Source organism: Bos taurus, chromosome 27, assembly GCF_002263795.3.
Source record: "Bos taurus isolate L1 Dominette 01449 registration number 42190680 breed Hereford chromosome 27, ARS-UCD2.0, whole genome shotgun sequence".
Taxonomy (NCBI): domain Eukaryota; kingdom Metazoa; phylum Chordata; class Mammalia; order Artiodactyla; family Bovidae; genus Bos; species Bos taurus.
Window position 1 is genome coordinate 30,213,710 of NC_037354.1, and position 22,642 is coordinate 30,236,351.

The 22,642-nt window shown below is 39.1% G+C and overlaps 1 long non-coding RNA gene across 3 annotated transcripts in view; it reads right to left on the reverse strand.

Moving 5' to 3' along the window:
- Window positions 1-22,642, reverse strand: part of LOC112444629 (uncharacterized) — a 121,230-nt gene that overhangs the window by 56,241 nt on the left and 42,347 nt on the right. For all 3 annotated transcript variants that reach the window (XR_009493163.1, XR_003032992.2, XR_009493162.1), the window contains exon 2: window positions 19,447-19,608. This is a non-coding gene — a long non-coding RNA (uncharacterized lncRNA). The remainder of the gene's footprint in view (window positions 1-19,446; window positions 19,609-22,642) is intronic.

A 22,642-nucleotide genomic window follows, 5' to 3' on the forward strand; every position in this document is an offset into this window, starting at 1 on the left:
TATTAGGCAAAAGCTAGTTAAAAGTATAAAAAGGTATCCTTACAAATCAGAATGACTAAAATTAAAAACAGTGACAACTTCTAAATGCCAGTAAAATGTGAAGACACCAGGTCATGCCTATATTGCTGATAGGGATGTAAAATGACACTGCTGCTGCTGCTGCTAAGTCGCTTCAGTCGTGTCTCTGTGACTCTGTGCGACCCCATAGACGGCAGCCCACCAGGCTCCCCCGTCCCTGGGATTCTCCAGGCAAGAACACTGGAGTGGGTTGCCATTTCCTTCTCCAATGCATGAAAGTGAAAAGTGAAAGTGAAGTTGCTCAGTCGTGTCCGACTCTCAGTGATCCCATGGACTGCAGCCTCCCAGGCTCCTCCATCCATGGAATTTTCCAGGCAAGAGTACTGGAGTGGGGTGCCATTAGTGAAGGCACAAAATCGTACAGCCCCTTTGGAAAACAGTTGGTTGTTTCTTTAAAAAAATAAATAAATAAATGACATACAACTACTATATGATTTAGCAATTGCACTCCTGGGCTTTGTACCAGAGAAAAAAAGACATGTTTGTAATAGAGAAGAACAAACCTGACTCCATATTGGATCTTTCCCTTCAGTTCTAACCCTTGTGCTCTGCTGTCTGTGCTGAGTCATGCTGACTCTGCACCTTTTGTAAAAGAAAGTTACCTAAACCCTGAAAAAAAACATGGTTCTTAAGGCTCTGCCTCCCAGGCTTGACCTTTAAAAGTATAACACTTTTCAGTCATACAGATATAAAAAGTTGCAGAACTGAGAATAAGGTTTGTTTTGTTGGAGGCTTCTTGGAACATTGTGATTATATGTGGACAGCTGCAAGAACAAAGGATTATCACATCCCCTCTGGGGTCTGAAAGGTATCAAGAAGTTTGCAGCAACCAGTTTTACCTCCTCCCCTTTCGGTATAAAAGAAGCCTGAATTCTAACTCTGGTAAGACGATTCTTTCCGACACTAGCCTGTCATCTTCTCCACCTTCTGGCTTTTTGAATAAAGTTGCTATTGTTTGCCCCAAGACCTCATTTCTCAATGTATTGGCTGGTTGTAATAAAACAGTATATGCTTGCACTCAGTAACATGTTTACAAGAAATCCTATCCAAAGATGTATATAGCATTTTTATTCATAATAGCCAAAAAAATCAAAACAACCCAGATGTCCTTCAGTGACGGGTAAATGTTAAATTGTGGCACATTCATGCTATGGAATAAGAACAAGAAAAACAAATAAGCTATTGATACACTTGAAAACCTGTATGAATCTCCAGAGAATTAGGGTGAATGAGAGAAAGCCAATTCCAAATGCTTGCAGAGTATATGATTCCATGTATATACTAGTCTTGAAATGACAGATCTGTAGAAATTAAGAATAGATGAGCTGGTTTCAGGGGTTAAGGAAGGAGTGGAGGAGGGAGGACAGTGAGTGTGCTTATAGAAAATAACACAAGCTAGTCTTTTGGCGGTGACTGATGTGTAAATACTTTTACTATATCAATGTCAATACTGTGCTTATGATATGGTACTGTAGTTTTACAAGTTGTTATCACGGAAGGACCAGGGCAAAAGATACAAGGGACCTCTCTCTATTTTTCCTTACAAATTCACGAGAACTTACTATGATCTCAAAATAAAAATTTCAATTAAAATAAAGAAGATTCCAAGAGTTAGGGAGGAGGGAGGAAAAAACAGAGAGCGCAGAGGAAATTTAGGGCAGTGAAGCTACTCTACGATACTATAATGATGAGTTCGTGTCATTATACATTTGTCCAAAACCACAGAATGTGCAACACCAAGACTTTGATGCCAATTATAGATTTTTGGTGATGGTGATGTATAAATGTATGTTTATCAGTTATAACAAATATACTACTCTGGTGGAGGATTTGATAATGGGGGAGGCTAGACAGCATATTAAAAAGCAGAGACATTACTTTGTCAACAAAGGTCCATCTAGTCAAGGCTATGGTTTTTCCAGTAGTCATGTGTGGATGTGAGAGTTGGACTATAAAGAAAGCTGAGGGCCGAAGAATTGATGCTTTTGAACTGTGGTGTTGGAGAAGACTCCTGAGAGTCCCTTGGACTGCAAGAAGATCCATCTAGTCCATCCTAAAGGAAATCAGTCCTGGGTGTTCATTGGAAGGACTGATGCTGAAGCTGAAACTCCAGTACTTTGGCCACCTGATGGGAAGAACTGACTCATTGGAAAAGACCCTGATGCTGGGAAAGATTGAAGGCGGGAGGAGAAGGGGACAAAAGAGGATGAGATGGTTGGATGGCATCCCTAACGCAATGGACATGAGTTTGAGTAGGCTCCAGGAGTTGATGATGGACAGGGAGGCCTGATGTGCTGCAGTCCATGGGGTCGCAAAGAGTCAGACACGACTGAGTGACTGAACTGAACTGAGGCATGTATGAGGTAAGGTCTATAAGGAAAATCTCTGTATCAATTTTAAAAAAGGAAAAAAGATTTTGAATAAAATGGAGATTTGCTTTGTTTTTTGTTATAAAGGCACACTAAAAATACTATATCACTCAAACAAACAAAAAAGCAATCTGATGATTAGAGTAAATGGAATAGTTTGCTCAGTTTTCTTTTTCTTCTTTTTGGTGGATTGTTGGTACTCAAAGTGATATTTCTTTGGCCCATCATCATGGATGCAAAGCTATCCCTAACTGATATTTAAGCAAATAATGCAACATATGAATAGAATTCCTAAAATGTCCAGGTCTAAAACAAATACTTTGATCACTTAACTAGTACGATTTTAAATTCATTCACCAATTTCAGTATAGTCAATGAGTGTTTTCAAGTATTTTCAAACACTAAGTATATAATGTTGTTTCTATTAGTTAATTTAACCTTTCTATTAGAAGTCCTGTTTATGTAACTCATTTCCTTAGGAGGGAGACATATTTATCCATAAAAAAGAAAAAGGAAACTTTAAACAAAGTAGTTCATATTGTCATATATTTTTACTTACTCATATATGGAATTGTCATAGAATCTTATAGATATTAGACATTAAACGTCCAAATCATGTGTGAGAGGGGCTTCTAATGTCTTTATTTGGGGGGAAAAAAAAAGATAAAAATATTATAGTTACAATTGACTTCCAGAGTTGCCAAAAGCATCGTATGAAATCATGCAATTTAAGAAGCTTCATAACCATAAAACTTTGCATATATAGTATCTTTTACTATCAATAATAATTATTAGTATTTACAATTATGGTTTGTTTTCTGAACATCAGTCTCCCTGAAATTCACTATATACCATTCTAAATTTATTGCAACTCCTCCATAGCCTCAAGTTGCCTTTCATAATTCATGAAAAAAGTCTGTTTCCTCACTCTTTGTTTTACTTGATGGTATAAAAAAACTATGGTTTTAAACCAGCCTTTAAAAAAGTGGTTATAATATTTCTGTAAATTCTTAGCTCATTTCTGAGCCAGTGCTTAAGCAAAATATGATGATAGTTTTTTTTTTCCAAATTGTTTACCATGATTTGAGTCATCATATTTTGCTTAAGCACTGGCTCAATGCACTTTAAAGGCTGTCATTTCTCTACCTTGATTTGACACCTTCAATTTAATTTCTTAAGTGTTAGAGAACAAAGCATAATTTAAAAAGGGGTAGAAAGGGTTCCTCTAGAAGACTGTTTCTTGCATACAGATGAGTAATTAGAGTGACCTCAATATGGTGGCTTCCCTTCGTTGCTGAGAGGCAAATAGTTTTGTGTGGCATATAAACAAGCTTCCCTCTACAAACCCTTAATGTGAACTAACCCCCTGGATGTGAGTGAGACTTCGGTGTCTTTGCCGATAGATGAAAGGCAGCAGAACCTGCAGTGAAACAAGAGTAGGGAAGTTTAAAGTTTGACTTTGTTGTTATCTGGCCGTGCAAAGTTAACTCATTAGAAGTTTGCCCCTGCCAGAAATCCAGTCAAGATTCCACCATATTTCCTTTAAACATACACAGAGGGGGAGAGAGAGAGAAAAACCGAAATAATTCTTTGAAAGTTCAGGAGAAAACAAGGTATGGTTTGTTTGGGTTTAGAATGTGTCAACTTAAAAACAAACTTTTCTAATGGTGAGAGTTATGAGCAATTAGAATTTGGTTTTCTGTAATGTGAGCAGTGGATTTTTGTTTGCTTTGTCTCTTGTTTGTTTGTTTGTTGCCTTTTATAAGGGTAGACTGTATATAACACAGAACCGAAGATGTGATTATTAAAATAATGTGATTATTTCAGAAATAGTGGCAACCTACTAAAAAATAAATAGATTGGAAGTTATAGATATATCTAAGGAAGAATATTAATCTTCATTCTGTGTCTTTAAACAGATGTAGAACAGTCTTCAGTCTGGAATTGAGCATGGCAGGACCCCATAGGCAGCAGTAGAGCCTTCTAATGACTTAGCAACTGGGAGTGGTATAGGGTGGGTGTTGGAATTAAGCAGTTGAGTCTCAAATCTTGGCTCTACCACTTAATTACATAGTGACTTTAAATGGGACAGCTGACCTTGGGCTCTCAGGTCTTTCTTGAATAATAAAATTTATAAAAGCCCTACTCTAATTATTCTGAGATTTATGCATCTGTATCTAGCCAGAGTGTAGTTCAGGTTTAATACTCAAAAGCTCTTATTTTTCCTCTTCTGTGATCACTCCCTTTTATCTCTAATCCCAGGCCAGGAACACAGCCCAACTAAAGATTGGAATGTAACTGAGGAAAAACTAGCATTAACTATGGTATTGATGAATAGTCAAAATATTAGCAAAAAGAGTTTGATTAGTCAGTCTACGCCAAGCAGAGAGAATAATGAAATTATATTGTCTTGGCGATACACACCAGTTTGTCTTTAAAATCAGAATGCTAGATCCCCAAGGAATTCACATGATGGTTTAATCTGATCAATGCCTTTCATGAATGAGAGAATTAAGGCCAAAAAGATGAACTGTACGGTTTTCAGCAAATAAGTTAATGGAAAATCTGCTATTTAAGCCAACAAAATGGTTTCATGAATGGCAGTTGGATGTTCAATCTAGCACATTAAGAATACACTTTCTATGTGGTACGATGAGAACCATTTGCTGCTGCGTCACTTCAGTCGTGTCCGACTCTGTGCGACCCCACAGACGGCAGCCCACCAGGCTCCCCCGTCCCTGGGATTCTCCAGGCAAGAACACTGGAGTGGGTTGCCATTTCCTTCTCCAATGCATGAAAGTGAAAAAGTGAAAGTGAAGTCGCTCAGTTGTGTCCGACTGTTCGCGACCCCATGGACTGCAGCCTACGAGGCCGCTCCGTCCATGGGATTTTCCAGGCAAGAGTACTGGAGTAGGGTGCCATTGCTTTCTACGATATGAGAACCGTTAGAAAAAATGAAATAAGACCACTTGCAGCAACATGGATGGATCTGGAGATTACCATACTAAGGGAAGTCTGAAAAAAACAAATACCATATGAGATAGCTTATATGCAGAATCTTAAAAAAAAATGATACTAATGAACTTATTTACAAAACAGAAACAGACTCACAGACTTGGAGAACAAACTTCTGGTTGCCAAGGTGTAAAGGTGGTGGGGAGGGACAGATTGGCAGATTGGGATGGACATACACACACTGTTACATTTACAATAGACAAGCAACAAGAACCTACAGTACAGCACAGGGAATTCTGCTCAATATTCTGTAATAACCTAAATGGGAAAAGAATCTGAATATGTACAACTGATTCACCTTGCTGTACACCTGAAACTAACACAACATTGTTAATCAATTATACTTTAGTATCAAATAAAAATTTTAAAAAATTTCCTGCCTGGAGTAGAAGATGGCTACCCACTCCAGTATCCTTGCCTGGAAAATTTTATGGGCAAAGGAGCCTGTCTGGTGGGCTACAGTCCTTGAGGTCCCAAAGAGTTGGATACGACTAAGCACATATACATACATATGCATTTCCTGACTAATATTCTGTTCCCAGGGTAGTGGGATGTCTATGACCCAAAGAATCAGAGAATATGTTCTCTTTTTTTTTTTTTTCACAGAATAGGCCACAAATATCTGTTTCATGAGGAAGATTTGAAACTTAAGAATGGAATATGTTGTTCAGTATGGAAGCATACACGATGTACTGTTTGCATGTGAAATCTACCTTCACTCTCACCTGAGAGGCTGAATCCAACATCAGAGAATTGCTGGAAACCACTGTAATTTTTACATGCTGTCATCTATGCACCCATTGTTTAGTTTTTCTGTTTAAAGTGACAGTTTCGCAACTTTAACACAGCAACCAATTCATTCAACTCGTTTCCAAAACCATAAGCTTTTAGAAACAAGTCTAAACAGAGAGTTTTCAAATACTAAGGCAAGAGCAGCAATTCACAAATTCGTTTCTTTTTTTGAAAATTTTGTTTCTGGCTGTGTGATTTTCAGTGACCCAAAAGCTCTTTGTACCACCTGCATTCTTTGTCACTATCAAAAGAAAAACATATGAGTAAGATTTTAATGGAAAATGATTTGTAGTAAGATTTTCATGAGCTGGATAAAAAGGACAAATAAAAAGGGAACTAAACCAAGTATAAGACAAACAAGAAAAGGAATAAATGCAAGGATAGAAAAGCCCACAGAAAAGTGGATAAGAGAGTCAAGATAGAAGAGTGTGTCTCCTTAATCTTTTGATGGTTTCATGACCCATACATGCCGGCCATTGACTCACACTTGGAATTATTCTCAGTGTTGGTCCGTCTAAGCCTCAAGACATCTCCGTACCCCAAACTCTGCTTAATGGATTCCCAAGAGGCAATTCTTTGGCAACTTACTGCTGAGGCTGTTAGCACCATGAAGGGTTTATAATGAGGACTTTCTTGTGTGATCATTTATCCATTACATGTAGACCTGTCTATAAGAAGAAGTAGACAAGGAAGTGTTTCCAACAAGAGGGGCAACCTCCATCTTCTCCCTCTATCCTCCTCTGAAATAGCATCCATCAAGGAGAAGGTCTAGAAATCGAGGATCTGAGTCCATCCCTCTTGTTCTGAGGGTGTGGTGCTAGAAAAGGAAACACCGCCATCTTTTTGCTATCACTTTTTTTAAAAGTATCAAAAGTGATACTTTTGCTATCACTCCTTAAGCCTAGAACCATACAAGGAAAACCCCTTGGAGTGTTAAATCAGATATTGCTCCTCTTGAGACTGGGTAAGGTTGTACGCCAGACTGCGTTTAACTAATAGGGTATTTTCTTTCTTTTTCTTCTACTTCAGAGAGAACAATATGATGGATTCATGGATAACTCTCACGCTTGCTGTCATGCAGCCATGAAGGAAGAGGGTAATATTGGAACTGTACTAAAGCGTACTGGATTTGACTGAATGGCTGGTAGGCAGTAATTCTTCCCAGCCCTGTGAATCCCAGCAATCCATCATGGAGCATTACTGGTGAAAATGACAGAAAAATGTCATAAACCTTCCTTTCATTTGATTCCTGTTGATGTGAGGACTTCTGCAGTTTAAGCAGATTATGCTCCTGAACTGGAGCTTGGTTGAATGATTAAAAGATAAAACACTTCCATTTAAATCTTTACCTAAATTTATCAGCCTGGATTTTCTGAATTGTACTGTGAAGTTTTGTCATAAAATGGAAATGTTTGATTCAAAGGTAATAAAAGCTATTGATCTACAGTGGAGCAATATTAATATTAACATACAGCTTTTATAATTAATTTGGTGCCAGATAAAAGAAAAAAATCAAGATCTTTTAACTTTGATGATTAAAGGGGGACCAGACCTTTGAAAATATATTTGTATGTATAGCAAGATGAATTTGTTTTAGAGGAGGTATAGAAAGGATTAGCTATTTGAATTGCATCCTAGATATCCAATTAGCAGTGAGTTAGCTAAATGAGAAAGCAAAACATGTACATACTTTTGGTAAATTCCCATTTAAACATGTTAACACAGAAATATACTTTTCTGTGTTAAAGCCAAAGCAGCTTTCACTTGACCTAGAAAATCTAAAAATGGCTTGCCATCATGACACCATGAAAGTCCACCAAAGGCTACTACTGTTTGTCTTAAAAGAGAACACGTCCCAAGGCAAAGATAGATACAGTGGAGAAGAGAAAGGTTTATTCATTTATCTTTTGCTTTACAGTAGGTCCTTGTTGGTTATCCATTTTAAATATAGCAGTGTGTACATGTCCATCCCGAACTCCCTAACTATCCCACCCCTCCGACGCCATCCTCCCCACAGCAATAAGTTCATTCAAGACAGAGGTTTATTCTGACCCCAAGATCCTTATCAGTAATCTTACATAGTGAACACTGAACAATATGAAACGGCATCATCAGCCTGGGCTTCCAAACAAATGCTAGCTCAAAAAAAAAAAAAAAATATATATATATATATATATATATGCACACACATATGCCCAGGAACTTTCCTGAGAAAAATTTCCCTCTCTCCAGAGGTCAGCTGCCTAGATTGTGAGAACAAATGGTGCCCTCTTTGTGATAGAAGGGGTCAGTTGAAGCACCCTGTCATCAAGGATGTGACCGCTCCTAGAAGTTAGGGTACCACATGCAGGCTCCAGGTTGGTTACTGCTGGTGGCACATCAGGAACTCAGCCATACCAAGAGCTAAGCCTGAACTGACAAGAGAACATGAATGTATGGCCTCTGCTTTCACCATGAGTCTTGCTCGCAGTGAACACTTCTTGGTGACCACAAAAGTAACCATGCCGACTAATTTACTATACCATGCCATATGCTTCAAGGGACTCTTTGGGAACTATAATAAGGTTCTGAGTGCCCTCAGCTCCAAAGAGAAAACAAAGGCGTGTCTATGACAAAAGGCAAGCAAGTCTGAGGGGTGAGTCTTCTTTAAATATTTAAATCATTTAAAGCTGGATGAGAGACAGAACGAAACAAGAGTTATTAAAGGACAAAGGAAGGAAGTGATTGCTGATGAATAATGAACAGGAAACAGGGAACAAAGACAGAAAGAAGACAGAGAGCTTAAGAGGGATGCTCTAGGCTGGAACTCGCCTTTAATTTAGAAGGTGACATCCGGTAAATCACGTCAGGACTCTGCCTGCCTAATTGCAGAATGATACCACTGGACTGAATTTTATTTTCAAGGTAGCATCCTATTCGCTTTCATTTCACATCTGCACAGAAGTCCTTTTCTAGACCTAACCGATGTGCTCGAACTTTCAGAGCTGTGATTAGTGTTTGAAAGCATTAGTAAAGGCAAGATGTTCCTTTTAAAAAGTGAAATGATAATGGAAAAGCAGACATAGAGAATACACTTATGGACACAGGGAGAGGAGAGGAGAGGGTGAGATGTATGGAAAGAGTAACATGGAAAGTAACATGGAAAGAGTAACATTATCATATGTAAAATAGATAGCCAACAGGAATTTGCTGTATGGCTCAGGAAATTAAAAAAAAAAAAGTGAAATGATAGATTAGTATAAAATCATATTTTTATCTGTCAGTGGGATTCTCTTGGATGAAAGAAACTTGCAGGAAGCCGCAGAAACTCTCATTTTCCTAAATATGGGGAAGGGGCACATAATAGGATTCATGAATTTGGATGATGGCTTCCCAGTGACTCTAGGGAAATTCATCCAGTATTGAAAGATTCAATTTATTAAAAAAAAAAAAATTAAATGCAATGATTCCTGCTACTGCATTAATTCAAGATAATTGGATACTTAATTGAGACTTTTTTAAGCCTTTCACAATATAAAACAGAAAATGATACAGAACAGTTAAGGTATTTGGAGTCACATTAACTGTGGTTAAAGTTATGTTAATGATCTCAGCTGAAAGGTTTATGTCTCTAAATTATTTCTCTTAAGTTCTTTTAGGCAATATTATCTGTAGAAAAATTAAAGAAAATTACTCCACTTTGTAAAAGAAAGCAAATCATAGCATAAATAACAAAGTTATTTCCCCCATGCAAATGTGAACCCCTCTGAGAGTTTTGTAAGTTTTTTCTTACACTTAATCTTCAGTGTTATTTGGTAATTACACTGCAAAGTTGTCTATCCTTACTCTCCAAACCCTATTAAATAGTTAATAAAATATTTAAACAATGATATCAAATTGTTGTTTATTTCAGTAACATTCTCTCTAATCTTGACCTATGGGTAATTAAACATCCCATTTCAAAAGTGGTGCATGGCACACACTCCTGCCCTTCCATTGTTAACTGTGTACATACACAGACCCATTAATGTGATCTGTATCCTTATTTACATACATTATTGTAATAATATTCTGAGTTGAGAGCTTCTTGGAAATTCTCAGTAAAATAGGTCAGACATTACCATCTGTTATTCTCATGGTGGAATCACCCAATCTGAATGAGAGTTTAAATCTTGGCAATGATGAGATTATTAGTGCCACATGAAGAAGGAAGGAAGGACTGGGAAGGGAGGGGAAGAAAGGAGAAAAAGACTTGCTCACTGTAATAGGTGCTCTTATTTATATAGAGTGGAAATTTCTACCTTCTTACTCTACACTTAAAGATAATGGATCACTATTTCATTATATCATCACCACTGGGGGGGAAAAAAAAAAAAACGAGTAAAATAGTCATTGATTAATAAAATAAACAAAATAAAACAATAGACCATGATTTATCTTTAATTTAGTTCTTTATTATTTTAAAGAATCTTAAATCATAGAAAATAAGATGAGAAACAATAATAAATGCTGTAATTTCATGTCCAGGTGACCTAACTTCAAATCCTCCACTTAATGATTATACAGTCCTCCACTTAATGATTATACAATCCTCCACTTAATTATATAATTATACAACCCTTCACTTAATGATTAGGTGAATTTGGAGGGGATCATATATTTTCTCACCATCCATTTTCTCATCTTTACAATGCAAATAACATACTTATGTCTCAAAATTGCCTACAAAGGTTAAATGAGATAATAAACCTCACTTAGTGCATAAGTCTTTGTGACCCCATGGACTGTATCCCGCCAGGCTCCTCTGTCCATGGAACTCTCCAGGCAAGAATACTAGAATGGGTAGCCATTCCCTTTTCCAGGGAATCTTCCGGATCCAGGGATTGAACCAGGTCTCCAGCATTGCAGGTGTATTCTTTACTGTCTGAGTCACAGGGAAGCTCTAGATACATAGTAAGAGCTATAAATGTTTGTTTACATTTAAAGTAGTGGATCACCAAGGCAGGATCCCCTCAATGAATGGCTCCAAAATTGGCAACTGCATTGTCACTAGGAAATATTCTCAAATGATTTAAAAGTACTCTTAAACAGCTTTTACTGCTTCAAGAAAAACATAAAGTGAAGCACAGTTAAAATAAGAGGTTGGGGGGAAAACCTTGCAGGTTTCAGTGAAACAGACACTAAGAATGAATATGAGAGGCATGGGCTTTCTATGTGACCATCCTCATCTGTTTAATATTTTGAACTGTCAAGGTGCCACTGAGTTGCTGAATAGATATTGCCTTGCTGCTGCTGCTGCTAAGTCGCTTCAGTCATGGGGACCCATAATTTATGGAAAGTCAACAACACTTACTGATGGGAAACTTAAGGTATCGTTATGGTACATAGTTTTTTCCAATCCCTTAGTCCCAGATACAGTCTTGGTACTTAAGGTATTACAAATAGTGAATATATTTTTCACAAGGCAAAAAGGAAAAGAGATAAACAGCTCTTATAAATAACCCTGCTGTTAGCCCAACCTGTGATTTCTAGATCTGGTTCATCTATTTATCCACTCAGTGGGTGGGATTTTATGATAAGACAGGGATGGAAATGATATTCTGCCTTTCTATTTTCAGATGCTTCACATTGATACCAATCTCAGAAACACAGAAATCAATTGCAATGGAGACTGAGATCACATTAAGTAAAGATTTGTCCCTCAGGGAAAGTAACCCCATTGGTTTCAGAGGTTAAGTACCTTTCAGGACTTGGACAAATTGTAACTAATTTTTATTAATTTAAATAAAGGCTATATTTGATTTTGCACCTGATTCCGAAGAATCACACCCAGTTTACATTTGTCTCCATTATGGTGTCCTTGAAACTTAGCTGTGGAAACCAAAAAAATGGAAAGAATAAAGCAATTTGATTTCCTATTTGGAGTCTACTTTTTTTTAAAGTCATAGCATCTTTTTTCCTAAATTGAAGTAATTCAGATTTTATAAGAAAGGAGGAGGAATGGGTATCACCATATTCACTATATAGCTGTGGGCATTTTGTTTCTTTTAAAAACGCAATCAGATAGAGTATCATATGTATAGTCCTTGAATCTAAGAAAATGTAAAAAATAAAAGAAAACCAAATAAAAAGAGAAGGTAAAAGTTGATACCACTTACATAGATATCTCCAGGATATAATTATATCAGAGTTACAATAATTCTAGAGGGGTAGAAGTTTTGTGAGCATAAAAGGGCTCAAAGAAAAACCATAAGGAAATCACTTTACTTAATTACATTTTAAAAGAATAATCATGGTCAGTGTATCTGTCGACAGACAAGAGAAAGCAGTTAGTCCCCTCATTTTAATAGACCTATTCTTCCCTGCACACTCTCCAACACTCATTCTGTCTTTTCTTACCCCACAAATGCTGCCTTCTCTTCTCCGCTATAATCTGCATGAAACTGACCCCGGTGACCAAGTCATGTAAACTGAGAATGCAAGTCAGCGAGGCTCTGTCGTTGCTCATCAATATGACTGCTTCAGGGACCTCCCTGGTGGTCTAGTGACTAAGAATTCAGGCTCCCAAAGCAGGGAACTAGATCTCTGGTCAGGGAACTAGACGCCATGTGCCACAACTAAGAACGGCACAGCCAAATAAATAAAATATGACTTGCCGTTGGAACCCCTCTCTAGCAAGGCAGCAGAAAGGAACTGGGAACAGAGACTGGATTGAGAGACGAGGGCTGTTTGGGATCCTCTCCACTATTTTCATGTATCACACTAACAACTACAGTTCGAAGTCCCAACTAAACCTCTCAAATTTGTGATGGCTCTTTACCTAGCCATTGTATGCATTTTGTAAGAAAAAGAGTTCTGAACCCTTAGGACGAATATATTGAGCGATTTTAATCCAAACTTGAGCCAGCTGTGGGATGAGTATATTGTTTGGATTGGTTTGCTGGAGATGTAGAGCTTAGTATTGAATAGTTCAGTTGCAGCAAAGGCTGCCTAGACTCTCACACACAAAAATTTACCTGTGCTAATGTTTCCTACTCTATGGCTGTCACAGCCAGTCAAAATACTTCCAAGACTGAGCAGAGGGCAAGATTCTTAGCCTTCTCTTTCCAGCTTATGAGTAAGGGCAACATGTAGATCATAACCTCCACCTGTAGCTGAGGACTGGCTTGTACTACAGAGCAAAATGCACACAGTCCTAACTGATGGTTCTGGCAATTGAGGTCCTCAGTTTCTAAGCAACAGGGACCTCAGACCAACAATACATGGGTCTTTATAGCTTATAGTTTTGGGTACACTGCCAATAAAAAAAGAAAACTAGCAATTATGGATTAAAAACAAGGCAGAGATGTGCCTTCAAACATTTCAGTGATGAAATACCAAAGTGTAGATTGGTTATGCATGGTGAAAGGGTAAAGTTCAAAGGTTAGAACAGAGGCCATTTGTCAAATATCAACAAAGCACATTCAATTATTCTGTGGGAAATGAGCTGAATTTCCAGAATAAGAGAGAGAAAACAGTCCATTAAGTTTTTAATACCAGTCTTTAAATGGCTGTAATTGAATTCGCATTGACTCATAAGTATGATATTTCTATCAGCTTGTGCAATAAGAGGAGTGAACAGGAAACTAAGGATGATTTCCATTGGTATAAATAATAATAGATGACAGGAGAAATTATAAGCTGATCCTAATCAGCTGAATGAACCTTTATGGTCAAATATGGCTGTACAAATATAATACTGGGCTTGGAGTAGGAAAATTACTGTTTCAATTCAATTGAAAATGGGAAAAGCTATTAGTCTGAAACATCATCCAACAAGATTTCTTTGCTTACCTTATTGAATTTTTGCAGTGGAAATCACAGGGGTTGAAAGACAGTGACAGTTTGTGGAAAAGCTAGAGATTGGAAGGAAAAATAAAAAGAAGCAAAAAAAAAAAAAAATCAATGAATTATAGTTACCTAAATACTTAAATTGGAGAAGGAAATGGCAACCCACTCCAGTATTCTTGCCTGGAAAATCCCATGGATGGAGGAGCCTGGTGGGTTATAGTCCTTGGGATCGAAAAGAGTTGGACACAACTGAGCGACTTCACTTTCACTTTTCACTTTCAAGGGGACTTTGGAGAAACACTGGACAATGAATTTATAACCTCCAAGATTCTGTCCCTCCATCACTTTTATCTCTCACTAGATTTCCACATTTAACTATGATGCCATATCGCTAAAGGAGAAATGACACGAGCTTAGAACTATGTTGAATTGCTTCCCAACATACTAAAGTGACATCTCTGTCAGTTTTGTGTTACTTTCGGGGCTCAGAATGGGAATGATAAAGAGGCAAAGATCAAAGTCAGGTGGAAAAGGGTGGAATTACATCAGCTAGAGGACGTTTGATTCTGTGGATGAGATGGAAAGCTCTACGATGTTTCTTTTCTAACCTTGGGAAGGCATCAGTTCAGTTCAGTTCAGTTCAGTCACTCAGGTGCGTCCAACTCTGCGACCCCATTAATTGCAGCACGCCAGGCCTCCCTGTCCATCACCAACTCCCGGAGTTCACTCAAACTCACGTCCATCGAGTCCATGATGCCATCCAGCCATCTCATCCTCTGTCGTCACTTCTCCTGGTATCCACTGAAGTCCTGGAAAATGCTCTCTGTTCTTCAGGCAGTGGCAGAGAGAATTCAGTTCACTATTTCAATTTTTATTTATTTGGCTGTGCTGGGTCTTCGTTACAGCACACAGCATCTTTAGTTGCAGTATGAGAACTCTTCATTGCAACATGTAGGATCTAGTCCACAAAGAGTTGGACATGACTGAGCGACTAACAACAACAATAAAATACTTAAATACTAGCCCAGAAGTCAAGACACCTATATTTACTCTAGATTTTGCTTTTTCTGGCTGTGTGAACTGGGCCAGGTCTCCTGCTCCAAACTTTAGTTTCCTCTTATTTAAAAATAGAATATTGTATACACGATCTCTAATTGTCTCCCAGCTCTAAAATACTTCTGTATTATAAATTATTCTGAAACAGCTTTCACTTTAGCACCAACATCTTGAGTTCCATTTGGAAAACCTCCACTGTATTTGGTGCGTTTGTCTATCATTTTAAATGTGTGTTGTTTATTTTTTGAGGGGGAAAAGGCATGCATTTCTAATGGTAAATTCAAAAAACAAGTTTGAAAACAAAATTCAAATTGTGGATGGAACAAGGAGAATCAGAGTATTGCAAGACACTGAATAAACATTTATGCCAAAGGACTCCACCTTTATCTCATAATCGTTAATGGCCATATTGCATTCAGAGCATTAGTTAAATACCATGTGTGCTGTCTCTGGTGGTATAGTTAGAATGGACTCAAACTCTAAAAGGAAGTAGTTCCCAATGTTGGAAGAAACAAGAAGAAGAAAGAGGAGGGGGAAGAGGGAGGGAGGGGAGAGAAGAAAGACGATGGGAGAGGAGGAGAGGAGGGAGAAGAAGGAGACAAAAAATGAGACGAAGAAGCAGGAGGAGAAGGGGCGGGGTGAGAGGACAAGGGGGAGGAGGAGGAGGAGGAAGGGAAGAAGGGGGAAAAGGAGTGTGGCATCTTTTGGCAAAAGTCCAGTGGGCACCATTTCTACAGAGAAGGGGATTGTCTCTTCCACCCTGCAATAAAGAGGCTCTTCTTTGCCAGAGCCACAATTATCCACGGACAAAACTTGGACAAAAGCTTTCTAACGTTTCTCCTTACAATTCCACACAACTCTCTCACTCTCCCACTCATGCTTCATGAAGAAATTAGCAATTTTCCTGAAAAGAAAGACTGATCTCATTGTTTTCCTGCTTACAAACCTCAGTAGACTTTCCATTGAACTTGGAATAAAATCTCAAAAGCTTCACTATGTTGACCAAGGTCCTGGACAATCCAAGTCCTGACAAGTTCATTAACATCTTATGCCCGGTTCCAGCCACATTGGCCTTAAAGGTCTTCAAATACCAATCAGATTATGCCTTGGACAGAGTCTTCACACACAACATTCCTTTGGCCTGGAATGTTCCTGCTTGTCTTCCCATCACCTGGACCACTCCTTTGGTTTCTGCTTGAATATTGCTTTCTCACAAACCTTTATCTTGACCTTCCCTCTTTGTCCTACAACCCACATGGCAAACAAATTATCCTCCTATACATGTTGATTATATTCCATAATACTTTTCTCAAACTGGAATTACATATTTGTGTCATTGTTTGATTTTTATCTCTTCCACTAGCAAATAAATATCATACCTATTTTGTTCAGCTGTATATGTATATCCTGTGGATGTAGAACAATGCTCAACGTATAGCTGACACTCAAATTACTGGCTGAATGAATGAATGAAACCTAGTTTCTTATTATAGAGAAAGTGAAATATCGAATTGCCTGGGTTGTTTTACTGGGACCAAAACTTCCAATTATGAGAAATCTGCAGAAAAGGACAGCAGGGAATGGCAGGTGTGACATTAAACCTTTGGGTAATAACAGGGCCGGAGAAAGATGGCTCCATAAGGGAATGACTGGTTAACTTAGCAGAATATTGAAGGGTTTTCTGATCCTGTGTTTGTAAAGTAATAAACACTATATAATAAAACTGCTTCTGTTGCTAGAGAAGAAAGCAGGTCCTCTGAACACAAAATATCAAACGAAATAGAAAAACTAAAGATGAGGGAGGAAAAAGCCAAGGAAAAACAACAATGCTACCCCAAGGGAGCATAAATAAATTAAGGACAGAATTTGCAGGACACAGTCTGAGATGAAGGATGAGGACATGAGCAGTGGAATTAGCATTAAAATAGGAACTAAATCATTGAGCGGTAGAGACATAAGAGCTAGAGTCTGGAGGAATTCCTTGAAAAGAGCAGGGATCAATGGAAAAATACTGAATTCAGGACATTGATCCTAGATCAGCTCCAGATCCTGCATGTGGCTGGAGTAGATGGTGGCATCTCATATTCACAGGGGCTTCCCCAGTGGCTGAGCGGTAAAGAATCCACTTGCAATGCAGGAGACACAGGAGACGCCAGTTTGATCCCTGGGTGGGGAAGATCCCCTGGAGGAGGGCTTGGCAACCCGCTCCAGTATTCTTGCTGGGAAAATCCCATGGACAGAGGATCCTGGAGCACTATAGTCCATGGGGCTGCAAAGAGTTGGACATAACTGAAGCGACTGAGCATGCCTGCATGTTTATAGATATAATGAGGGCTTGGAAGTAAGGCTAGAATTTAGACAGAATTTCTGGGCTTTCCAGCTCCAACAGTCTAAAGAAAATCAAGTACATCAAATTCCTATTTCAAGACAAAAGCCAGGGGGTTTCGGATGAACATGAAGAGAGCCCCCCGACCAGTAAACCCCAGGGCTTGGTCCTTACTGCTTAGTCGCTCGGTCGTGTCTGACTCTTTGCGACCCCATGGACTGCAGTCGGCCAGGCTCCTCTTTCCATGTGGATTTGCAGGCAAGAATACTGGAATGGGTTGCCATGCTCTCCTCCAGGGGATCTTCCCAACCCAGGGGTTGAACCCAGGTCTCCCGCATTGCAGGCAGATTCTTTACCAACTAAGACACCACAAAAGCCCATAAACCTCAGGGTGAAACACAAAACCCCAGACCCGTTCCTCACCTTGATGACACTAGGTTTACTCACATGTCCCATCACTGCTCAGATACTCACATGTGGGAGCCTGTTGGAAAGTTTGTAGGACTGATAAAAATCTGTGTGTTCAAATACATTTCTAGCTTTCTAGAGGGCTGCATTATTTTTATTACTGCTGTTAAGAATTTCTATGGAGTTCGACTTAGCGCCTGGCTATGGATGGCTTTTACTGCCCATCATGGTGATTCCAGGATGCAGCCTGAGGTGGTTACCATATTTTTCTTTTTACTAGGGTGCTTTGCTTTACCAAAATTAATACCGCTATTTTCAAACAAATGGCAGTTGTGTCAAAAGGGCAGGATGATGGGACCCTTATGGCAACTCTCTGCAGGTCAGACCACCAGACGTCTTGAATCTTTATCTTCCTCTGTATCCACACTGCCTACTTCAGAAGCCTCCCATCTCTCTTTTTTTAAACTTTTTAATTTGTATTGGAGTATAGCTGATTAACAATGTTGTGATAGATTCGGGTGGACAGGAAAGCGACCGCCATACATCTACATGTATCCATTCTCCCCCAAACTGCCCTCCCCTCCAGGCTGCCACATGACATTAAGCAGAGTTCCCTGAATTATACAGTAGGTCCTTGTTGGTAACCCATTTTAAATACAGCAGTGTATGTATGCCGATCCCCAACTCCCTAACTATCCCTTCCCCTCAAGCTTCCCAGAACCCTCCCATCTCTTGATCAGATTATCTTAGCAGCACGCTAGCTGTTCTTCTGTGTCCCCTCAAATCCAGCATCCCTTTTGCCACTAGAGTGAATTTTCTAAAGTAATCAGGTTGTATCACTCTCCTGCTTAAAAATTCTGAAGGATGAGGCTCAAATTCTTTGCATGAAGGGACATACATTCACAGAGACCAAGTCTCCTTTCCAGCCACTTCATGACAAGCCAGATGATTCTTTTCTCCCACATGTGTCATTTCAAGTCTCTTCATCTTGCTGTTGCTGTTTTAGTTGCTAAGTCATGTGCAACTCTTTGCAACCCCCTGGACTAGCCCACCAGGCTCTTCTATCCATGGGATTTCCAGGCAAGAATACTGGAGTAGGTTGCCATTTCCTTCTCCAGGGGATTTTCCCGACCCAGGAATTGAACCCGTATCTCCTGTGTCTCCTGCGTTGGTAGGCAGATTCTTTACCACGGATCCCCCTTTGCTCATGCTTTTCCTTTGCGCTGACAGATGTTTCTACCTAATAATCACTGACTTACTTTTCAAACCCTAACTCAGAAATACCTTCCCCTCTGCAATCTTCTCTGATATTATGTTTCTCATAGCCTCACACCAACATTAGCTGTTTTCTGTCTATGCTCCTAAAACACTTCATTCATACTTTTCTGAGCTCTTTTAGCACCTTGCCAGATTTACTATAATGGAAGCTATTTCTAGAAGGCATCTATGTTTGAACCTCTGATGTTTTGTATAGTGTCTGACATCTAACCGGCGTGCAACAAACGGTGATTGAATTCTTCAGAACCCAAATAAATTAAATTGAACTAAACAATAACAGATAGTCATGCTATTGAGAATAAGAGATTAGGAGACCTTTTAACGTCAGGAGAATGATGGTCATGTGCCCTTTTGAGTTTACAGAGGAATGGAGCATCACTCGTTCTCTTCTTAAAACAAACATTCTGTCTTCTGCAGCCAGCTTGGCTGTCAAGAGAGGCACAGCTGTTTCCTCTTCAGAGATCAAATGATTTGGATCTACCAAAAGAAGGTGAGTGGGTAAGATAAATAGGAAAGCATTCACGAGTATATCAAGACATTTTCTATCAATCTTACTTTTTTCACATGCCCTTTGGTAGAACACAATAGCTTAGAAAACCCTGCAGGTAAAGTTATTTTGTGCTGAAATTTTTATGACACTGCATAAATCAGGAAATTAAGAAAAACAAGGGGCATACAAATACACAAGTATAGATGTGTATGTAAGAGCTCCAATGTCAAGTTGCCAACTGTCCTTTCTTAAGAAGCACTATCCTTCATTCCAAGATTAAATCCTTTCCAGTTTCTGCCTGTCAGTATTTGCTGGCTTATGAGAAATGATGGTGATAGTGTTACATTTGTTCTTTGGTTTCTATTTTGTTTTTGTTAGCTTTTTTATTTTTTCTTTTAAAAGACTTCTACTGGGACAAATTAGAATGTAGTAATACTTTAAATGAACTTATTTACAAAACAGAAGTAGAATCATGGATGTAGAAAACAAATTTATGGTTACCAGGGGATAATGTGGGGGAGGGATTAAATTTGGAGATTGGGACTGACATATACACACTGCTATATATAAAATATATAACTTATAAGAACCTGATATTTAGCCCAGAAAACTATACTTGATTCTCTGTAATGGCATATATGAGAAACAAATCTTTTTAAAATAGAGTGGATATATGAGGGAAAAAAGAAGATAGCAAAACTTTTGTGGAAATTTTAAGGATTTTTGAAATCTAACTGATCCAGAAAAGCCCATGTCTTAGGAATAAGAGAGTTTTCAAGAACCCAAAGTGTCATTGTTGATACCTGGAAAAACAGTGAACTGGGGGTCAAAGGGCCAGGGTTTAAGCCCAGATTCTGTTACTATCTGAATATGAAATCATCTACTAGTTGCTTCTATGTAAATACAGGGAACCCATGTTTCTCCTTGGACAGTGAGGAGCTCAAACCAGTCAATCCTAAAGGAAATCAACCTTGAATACTCATTGGAAGGACTGAAGCTGAAGCTCTAATACTTTGGCCACCTGATACGAAGAGCCAACTCATTGGAAAAGACTCTGATGCTGGGGAAGATTGAGGGTAGGAGAAGAAGGGGGTGACAGAGGATGAACTGGTTGGATAGCCTCACCGATTCAATGGACATGAGTTTGAGCAAACGCAGGGAGATAGACAGTGAAGGACAGGGAAGCCTGGTGTGCTGCAGTCCACAGGGACACAAAGAGTCAGACATGACTTAGGGACTGAACAACATGTTTCTACATTTATAAATGAGGATGGTGAAGTAGGTTAATTTTTTCAAGATTTGTTACAAAGGCTGCTGAGATGGTACAGAGTTACATCTAAAGCTGCAGAACCGGAAAGGTGAGTAAACATGGAGAGAGTATTTATCCACTGTTTCTCCACTCATCCTCTCATTTTAACCCTACTAGTTTCTCTTTTGTATTTAAAACAAACCCCTGTGTATTGGCATCCCTACAGAGATGTCTAACAGAAGTCAAGTCCAAACTCAAACTCCAGTCTTCACCTTTATCTGCTCCATCCATGGCCTCTGCACCAGCTGATGGCACTCCACAAGTCTGGAGGCTCAGCCAGGAAAACTGAGAAGTCATCCTGATCCCTCTCTTTTTCTCATAATCTACAATAGGTTTTCTGCATAGCTTGTCTGTGTCTTCAAAATACATCCAGAATCATACCACTTTACATTAGCTCTTTGGAGGCTGCTACCATCGTCTCTCACCTGGACCCACAGAAATGGCATCTTTCTCTGCCTTGACCTTTGTGCTCAAACAGCCCATTCTTCCCACAGCAGCCAGATGAATATAAGTACAATGTTAGTCGAATTACACCATTCCTTTGTTCAAACTCTCCACCTTCCTTATTTTACTCACCTGGAGGGGTCAGGAATAGAAGTTTTTCCACAATCTTAAGGGGATTCTTATGGACTTCCCTGGTGGCTCAGACGGTAAACGTCTGCCTACAGTAAGGGAGCCCCAGGTTCAATCCCTGGGTCGGGAAGATCTCCTGGAGAAGGAAATGGCAACCCACTCCAGTATTCTTGCCTGGAAAATCCCATGGATGGAGGAGCCTGGGAGGCTACAGTCCATGGGTTCGAAAAGAGTTGGACACAACTGAGTGACTTCACTTTCACTTTTCACTTTCAAGGGGACTTTGGAGAAACACTGGACAATGAATTTATAACCTCTAAGATTCTGTTCCTCCATCACTTTTATCTCTCACTAGATTTCCACATTTAACTATGATGCCATATCGCTAAAGGAGAAATGACACGAGCTTAGAACTATGTTGAATTGCTTCCCAACATACTAAAGTGACATCTCTGTCAGTTTTGTGTTACTTTCGGGGCTCAGAATGGGAATGATAAAGAGGCAAAGATCAAAGTCAGGTGGAAAAGGGTGGAATTACATCAGCTAGAGGACGTTTGATTCTGTGGATGAGATGGAAAGCTCTATGATGTTTCTTTTCTAACCTTGGGAAGGCATCAGTTCAGTTCAGTTCAGTTGCTCAGTCGTGTCTGACTCTTTGCGACCCAATGAATGGCAGCACGCCAGGCTTCCCTGTCCATCACCAACTCCCAGAGTTCATTCAAACTCATGTCCATCAAGTCAGTGATGCCATCCAGCCATCTCATCCTCTGTCGTCCCCTTCTCCTGGTATCCACTGAAGTCCTGGAAAATGCTCTCTGTTCTTCAGGCAGTGGCAGAGAGAATTCAGTTCACTATTTTAATTTTTTATTTATTTGGCTGTGCTGGGTCTTAGTTGCAGCACACAGCATCTTTAGCTGCAGTATGCGAACTCTTAGTTGCAACATGTACGATCTAGTTCCTTGACCAGGGATGGAACCCAGGGTCCCTGCATTGGGAGCAATGGATCACCAGGGAAGTCCCTCAGTTGACTTTTTGAAAAAAGTAGTGAAGGGAAGAATATTTGAGATGAATTTCTCATTTAAAATCTCAAAAATCTCACAATTTTAAAATCATTAAAATCTCATTAAAAATCTCAAAAT